We start from the raw sequence: 7,910 nt of genomic DNA, 5'->3' as shown, positions 1-7,910 counted from the left end.
CATTATACACCTAGCCGTTGATTTAATTTAGACAGTACTGTAGCAATGGGCTAAAGGAAAAACACATCAAACATCTTTGTTACTTTTAAGGTCATCTGCAAGTTCTTCCTCCTCTCTCCCTCTGTGTGTGAGCGTCCAGGTGAAGACCTTGACAGAGGAGCCACTAACAGGAAGGCCTTTAATAGACTCTCTGAGAGGAGGCTGAGTGTAAGCCACTAAAGAGAGAGAGTCAGTAATGAGACGACCTGTCAGGATCTCAAGGAGGGCCTGGACAAGAAGGTCAGCGAGCAAATAGCAGTTCAGACTCACCATTCTAGCAGTGTGTGACGTCCAGGTAGACAGCAGTGGTAATATTGCTGTTGCTTACACACAGGCTGGGATCGTTCATTCTTGACCTTGGTAAAAAATAACAGCATCAAGCTACTTTGAATAAGGTAAGAGATTCCTTCCCATGGACAAAGCTGGGAGAAGTCCCTAAACCGAATGGAGATTGACTTCCACAACGCCTTCCTTACTAGCGGTTCCTAAATTTCCACACCCCATGTATGCTACCGAATATAAATCTCCCTGGGTTGTCATGTACAGAACAACATGAAGGAAATCTTGAATATCAATTCTCTCTCCTCCTTGTAGGAGCAGTGTGTGGAGGGCCCTGCGGCCCGTTGAGGGACCAGTGAGCGGGCCCAGGCTGAGCTGGAGCAGACAGCCTCCCGTCAGATGGAGGGTCTGGCCCAGCAGAGCACCGTGGCCCTGGAGGCCCTGCACAGACGACTGGGCCTGGCCCACACACAGCTGGAGCAGCTACAAGCCTTCAYTAAGGTACTGGACTGGGRACAGGGCATGGGYTAGAGGGCAGAGGTCAAATGTACTKGGGGCAGACATAGCACAGCACAGGGGTCGGTGGTCACTGTCAAAGACATGGACATACCAGGGTCGTGTTCAGTCGGGGCACACCGTAGATTTAAAATTAAATTAAAATAACCAGCCCCCCTCCGCGTTTCAGTCAGTTTTCTTCCATTTGGTGCCTAATGAACATGACCCAGTTTGACAATCCCGGTCTGAGATTAGCCTAGTGCATCCTAATATAACCGTATTAGGGTTGTGATATGCCAGTCAGACGAGGGACTGCTAATTAGCCTTGCTGCCATGGCATGTTCTCTTCACACAAAGACCTAATAACCATTGTAATATGACGTCTCTTATTCTAAATTCATTAACATAATTGCCTCTGAATCAGTCTTTAATCCGACCATCAAATTGAGTCATGACATTGGGTGACGCGAGGGCTGAGTGCTTAGTCTGTGCCAGTGGAGGGCATAATGGGGGGTGAAGGCCCTGCCAGTGTGCGTCTGCCCAGTGGGATTGGAGGCCAGGTCTGGCCTGGTCCCAGTTCTAATCCAACTGCCTTTCTAGTGGTGTGTCTGCCAGGGCCTGATAAAGAACCTGTCAATCACACCGTCRCCGTGACACCTGCCCATCAGCTCTGACTGCAGTGTTGAGGGGGAGRGGCTTGAGAGAGACTGCGATGGTATCCCCTCCCTCAGAACTAGTCCAGGARACAACATGRATACCATTGTGGTCATCACCAGCTCTTTGTTCTCCCTCAAGACATTTGTTTCACTGGTCAAAATAAWCTGAGCAAACTGCTGTCAGGAAGTTTTTAAYAATAGGTTGCCCATCTTTCTCTCTCTCTCCCTACCTTCCTTTCCTGCCCTCTTCTCTACCCCCACTCCCTCTTTTCTCCCCTAGCAACACTATCTTTACTAGTGAGCCCTTTCCTTCCTTGTTCCCAGAACACTAGGGCTGAGTTATCTGAATGTCTGGGCCACTGTTGTTGAGCATTCACATCATTCAAATCATTCCCATCATTCTATGTTTCTCCAATCCTTTTTATGATCCCAGATAAGAACAGGAGGCCTTTTGATTGGCTGACCTGCCATCCAGAGGAGATTTACTGCTGTCATGTATTGCTCAGTGTGCAGGGCTTCTGGGGCCTTCTTCTGTTGTGTACTCTGTTTGGTTGGACCCCGGGCTCCTCTCCACCTCTCTACCAGCCTCAGGCCATGTTCCACCTCTGTTGATGTGCTAAACACTAAACAGTGGCCCTGGACTGGCTGCCTACGCTCACCGGCTTAGGCTCAGACACAAAGGTGGACACCAGATTTGGGTTCAAATACTATTTCAATTATTTAAAGTACTTTCGCATACTTTAGAAGTAAGTATTCAGCAATGTTTGATTTGAAAATACAAGTAGTTGAATATTGGAATGTATTTGAAAATATACTTGGAAAGTATTGGTACTGGACACAGTTAAATAGAACAGTAATAGCCTATATCAGTATATATCTATGAAGGTGCCATGTTCACACTAGAGGTGTGTCTGAATTCACTCAACCACATATTGTGGTCTACTGTCCTTTACAATCCCTGTCTGTGTGTTTTCAAATGGCCATTTTCTCAGTCAGTCCTTCCAGACAGTTATTTTGAGTGTGTGATCTAGTGAGAGTGATCTAAACGAATGGGGGTAGTTATTAGAGAAGGACAGTGTTTCCCTGCTCAGTTGATCTCCATGTTGTAAGCCTCTGCTGTGTAAATTGGCCCTCTGGCTATGGATTGTGATAACAAGGTTTGTCAGGGTAAGATCTGTGTGCAACTGACTCGACCTGCACACACACAAAATAGTGTGAGATCCATTTGGGCTCACTTTCATATATAACACACACACACACTGATTCTCTCTCTCTTTCTCTCTCTCTTTGATTCTTTCTCTTCCCTCTCTCCCAGGGCTCAAAATGAGTGATGAATTCACCCCTTAATCTCTTTCCGGATATTCACAACATTCAGGGTTGGGTCAATTGATTGTAACCCTTGACTAGCGACAGTAAATATCTATTAGGGCTGTAAATAAGAATAAGGATCTCTGGCAGTTTCTTAATGAGCTGTGTATTCCTCCAGGACACAGAAAGAAGTCTCAGCAACACTTAAAGAGCCAAACCCAGTTTGGTCTATCAGGAAAATGAAGATAGCTGTGGTATATCAGCCCGTATACCACGGGTATAACAAAACATTTATTTTTACTGCTCTAATTAACATTGGTAACCACTTTATAATAGCAATAAGCACATGGCCAATATAGCACTGCTAAGGGCTGTGTAAGAACAGCCCTTAGCCGTGGTACAGTTGAGGTCAGAAGTTTACATACACCTTAGCCAAATACATTTAACTCAGTTTTTCACAATCCTGACATTTAATCTATAAAATGCCCTGTCTTAGGTCAGTTAGGATCACCACTTTATTTTAAGAATGTGAAATGTCAGAATAATAGTAGAGAGAATGATTTATTCAGCTTTTATTCTTCATTACATTCCCAGTGGGTCAGAATTTACATACACTCAATTAGTATTTGGTAGCGTTGCCTTTAAATTGTTTAACTTGGGTCAAACGTTTCAGGTAGCCTTCCACAAGCTCCGACAGAACTGGTGTAACTGAGTCGTGTTTGTAGGCCTCCTTGCTCGCACACGCGCTTTTTCAGTTCTCCCCACAAATTTTCTATAGGATTGGAGTCAGGGCTTTGTGAAGGCCACCTCCAATACCTTGACTTTGCTGTCCTTAAGCCATTTTGCCACAACTTTGGAAGTATGCTTGGGGTCATTGTCCATTTGGAAGACCCATTTGCGACCAAGCTTTTAACTTCCTGACTGATTTCTTGAGATGTTGCTTCAATATATCCACATAATTTTCCTACCTCATGATGCCATATATTTTGGAAGGCACCAGTCCTCCTGCAGCAAACCACCCCCACAACATGATGCTGCCACCCCCGTGCTTCAGCGTTGGGATGGATTCTTCGGCTTGCAAGCCCTCCCCTTTGCCTCCGAACATAACGATGGTCATTATGGCCAAACAGTTCTATTTTTTTTTATCAGACCAGAGGACATTTCTCCAAAAAGTACGATCTTTGTCCCCATGTGCAGTTGCAAACCGCAGTCTGGCATTTGTATGGCGGTTTTGGAGCAGTGGCTTCTTCCTTGCTGACGGGCTTTCAGGTTATGTCGATATAGGACTGGTTTTACTTGGATATAGATACTTCTGTACCTGTTTCCTCCAGCATCTTCACAAGGTCCTTTGCTGTTGTTCTAGGATTGATTTGCACTCTCGCACCAAAGTACGTTCATCTCTAGGAGACAGAACTTGTCTCCTTCCTGAGCGGTATGATGGCTGCGTGGTCCCATGGTGTTTATACTTGCGTACGATTGTTTGTACAGATGAACGTGGTACCTTCAGGCGTTTGGAAATTGCTCCCAAGGATGAACCAGACTTGTGGAGGTCTACAATTTTTTTTAAGGTCTTGGCTGATTTCTTTAGATTTGCCATGATGTCAAGCAAAGAGGCACTGAGTTTGAAGTAGGCCTTGAAATACATCCACAGGTACACCTCTAATTGACTCAAATTATGTCAATTAGCCTATGAGAAGCTTCTAAAGCCTGACATCATTTTCTGGATTTTTCCAAGCTGTTTAAAGGCACAGTCAACTTAGTGTATGTAAACTTCTGACCATCCGAATTGTTGACAGTGAATAAGAAGTGAAATAATCTGTCTGTAACACAATTGTTGGAAAACTTACTTGTGTCATGCACAAAGTAGATGTCCTAACCGACTGCCAAAACTTAGTTTGGTAAACAAGAAATGTGTGGAGTGGTTGAAAAACGAGTTTTAATGACTCCAACCTAAGTGTATGTAAACTTCCGACTTCAACTGTATATGGCCATATCCAACCCCTCGTGGCCATATACCACACCCTGTGGCCATACCACACCCCCTCGTGGCCATATACCACACCCTCGGGCCATATCACACCCCCTCGTGGCCATTCGATACCCCCTCGTGGCCATATCCCACACCCCCTCGTGGCCATATACCACCACTCGTGGCCATATACAACACTCGTGGCCAATAACCACACCACTCGTGGCCATTACCACACCACTCGTGGCCATACCAACACACCTCGTCCATACCACACCCCTTCGGGCCATATACCACACCCTCGGGCCATATACCACACCACCTCGTGGCCATATACCACACCCCCCTCGGGCCATATACCACCTCGTGGCCATATACCCACCATCTCGTGGCCATATACCACACCACTCGTGGCCATATACCACACCACTCGTGGCCATATACCACATCCCCCGTGGCCATATACCACACCCCCTCGTGCCATACCACACCCCTGTGGCCATATACCACACACCTCCGGCCCATATACCACCCACCTCGCCTTATTGACTAATAATATATTGATTTGGGGTAGATTGACACCTCAGCTTAAATATAATACTTTATAGAATGTACAGAGAAACCCTACAGAATATCCTAGTCTGTTTAGTCTATATATTTTGGTTTTTAGAATCAGCTCATTTGTGTTTTGTCTGAGCTTCATGCATATATTTTGATTAATTTACTAATAGTCCATCTAATGCCATACCTCGGCTCCGTCCACGATCTGTCTGTCAACGATAACTCTCCCCACCAACTCTCAGAGCTCTCCCTTATGAAACTAGCAGAGCCTCAGCAAAGTACTTCTGATCCCCCGTGTGAAATAAACTAAAGCAATGGAGATGTCTCCTGTATGTCTGTTTATGATTACCCTGGGTTATGTACACAGAATGTGGGGGGGTGTACATACGTGTGTGTGTGTGCGTGTGTGTGTGTGGTCGTGTGTGTGTGGTGTGTGTGTGTGTGTGTGTGTGTGTGTGTGTGTGTGTGTGTGTGTGTGTGTGTGTGTTGTGTGTGGTGTGTGTGTGTGTGTGTGTTGTGTGTGTGTGTGTACGTCTGTTTCTGTATGTGTGCAGTTTCTTGTGTGTCTGCTTGAAAAGCAGTCTCATGCTACCTAGCCCATCTCTCGGCTGACCGTCCATTCCAAGGTCAGCTTTTCAGGCGAGCTTACAGGGGAATGATACAGAAGATTATTGCATCGATCAATAAGCTCAAAATGAAGCAAAGGGGAGTTTTGGGTTATTGACTTTCTCATGTACAGTGGCAGCTTTGACATTTAATTGTCTCGCTCTCTTTGTATTTAGAGCCAACTGCATTTAGTGGATTCAGCGCTCTGAGGTGCACGAAGACCAATGAGGTTTCCACACACACACACACACACTCTCGGCACCATTTTAAATGCACCTCATCGCTCAATTATTACAACTGTTATGTCGTTGTATTGGCTTGTTGTATGGTGAGCCCATTCAAAAGCAAATAAATAAAAGGTAGCATCTTTCCCATGCGTGATTCGGTCCGCGTCAATTCTGAGGAGATTTGTCGGAGAAAAACCTATTGTTGATATCCAAGATGGTAGATACCCTCGGTGTCCGTCATCAGGCGCCATTCAATCGATCGGATAACTCGGAAACCCTCTCAGGTACTAACTCCTTACGGAGATGAAGCGAACGAACCAGAGAATTTTCAGTGTCAAACTCAAGATTGCTGCTGACGCCTCGGCTCTTGTCTTGATAGGTTTAATTTATTCATCATTTATACAGGTGTAGGGTCTTAATTTGATCACCCTGTTGCAGGAGAATTTTTCAACAATGCAGGAAATTTGAACTTGTGTGTGTATTTTAAAGTTTAAAAAGGCTTCTGAAGTCTGTAATTTCCACTTTTCCCTTACAAAAATGTATAAACCCCTACAAAAATGTCCATGAATTATAATACACTAATAATTCACATTTCCTGTTGCTGCAGGACTTTTTTTCCCTGCTGTAGAAAACTGGCTCAAATTGTAGATCCTACATCTGTACTGTGTCTCTCTCGCTTTCTCTAGTTCATCACCCTTTCTACATTTTCTCTTCTCAGGCTCTGGCAAGCGAAACTCTCCGTGAGTGCAGGATGCAAATCGCAGCTAGAAGAAAACAGGAAGATGGCGGAGAAGAAGAAGGCAGTAGGGGCCAGGGCTGTCCAAGCAGTCCATGGTCAAGGCCCAGTCCATTGCTGCATCCATCCTCAACATGACCGAGATGGACCTGGCTGAAATGCTGGACACCGATGAGGTACAGGTTCATGAATCATAAAAATGCACTGCAGGATGGACGTAATATCTGACCCTGTATCAGCTGTTAAGAGACATCTTCTACCACCTTCACAATGACCCATGGGAACAGATACATGTATAGGTTACCATCACTGACAGGAAAACATGGAAAGACAGTTGACTTTGTTTGAAGTCCCAGTTCAGTCAGATGAATCTAACTGCACTTGGCCTCTGTGGCGTTTCAGTCTCATGTAGAGCGAAAAGAAACGCACACCTATTTAGGCGAGGTGCTGGCTAGCGAGTGGAACACTAAAAAAAATAAAGGAGAAGCCGCACACTCTAGGAGCTCAGATTCAAAAATATTTCAATCTCATGTAACAGAGTGCTATGTGTAAATGTAGCATATGACCTTTCTAGTCTGTTGACTGGAATAAGTAGGGTGAGTAGGCATCAATGGACACTTAGGGAGGTGATACAGTGCTTTCGGAAAGTATTCAGACCCCTTGACCTTTTCCACTTTTTGTATATATACAGCTTATTCTTAAATGGATGAAATAAACATTTTCCTCGATCGCTCTACACACAATACCATAATGACAAGCGAAAACGGATTTTATTAACATAGTTATTAGACCCTCAAGAATTAGCTCAGGTGCATCGTTCCATTGATCATACCTTGAGATGTTTCTACAACTTGATTGGAGTCCACCTGTGGTTAAATTCATAGATTGGACATGATTCGAGCAACACTCAGTCTATGATAAGGTCCACAGTTGACAGTGCATGTTCAGAGCAAAAAGCCAAGTCATGAGGTCGAAGGAATTGTCCGTAGAGCCTCCGACACAGGATTGTGTCGAGGCAACAGATTCTGGGAAGT

At 44.9% G+C, this 7,910-nt stretch overlaps 1 long non-coding RNA gene across 1 annotated transcript; it reads left to right on the top strand.

Moving 5' to 3' along the window:
• Positions 1–235: 235 nt before the first annotated feature.
• On the top strand, positions 236–6,894 carry LOC139027062 (uncharacterized). The gene is made up of 3 exons (XR_011479096.1): positions 236–279; positions 634–819; positions 6,859–6,894. It is a non-coding gene; the product is annotated as an uncharacterized lncRNA (long non-coding RNA).
• The last annotated feature ends 1,016 nt before the right edge of the window (positions 6,895–7,910 follow it).

This window comes from Salvelinus sp. IW2-2015, unplaced genomic scaffold (genome assembly GCF_002910315.2).
Source record: "Salvelinus sp. IW2-2015 unplaced genomic scaffold, ASM291031v2 Un_scaffold7136, whole genome shotgun sequence".
Lineage (NCBI taxonomy): Eukaryota > Metazoa > Chordata > Actinopteri > Salmoniformes > Salmonidae > Salvelinus > Salvelinus sp. IW2-2015.
The sequence above is the reverse complement of the archived record's forward strand: the minus strand, read 5'-3'. Positions and strand labels throughout refer to the sequence as shown.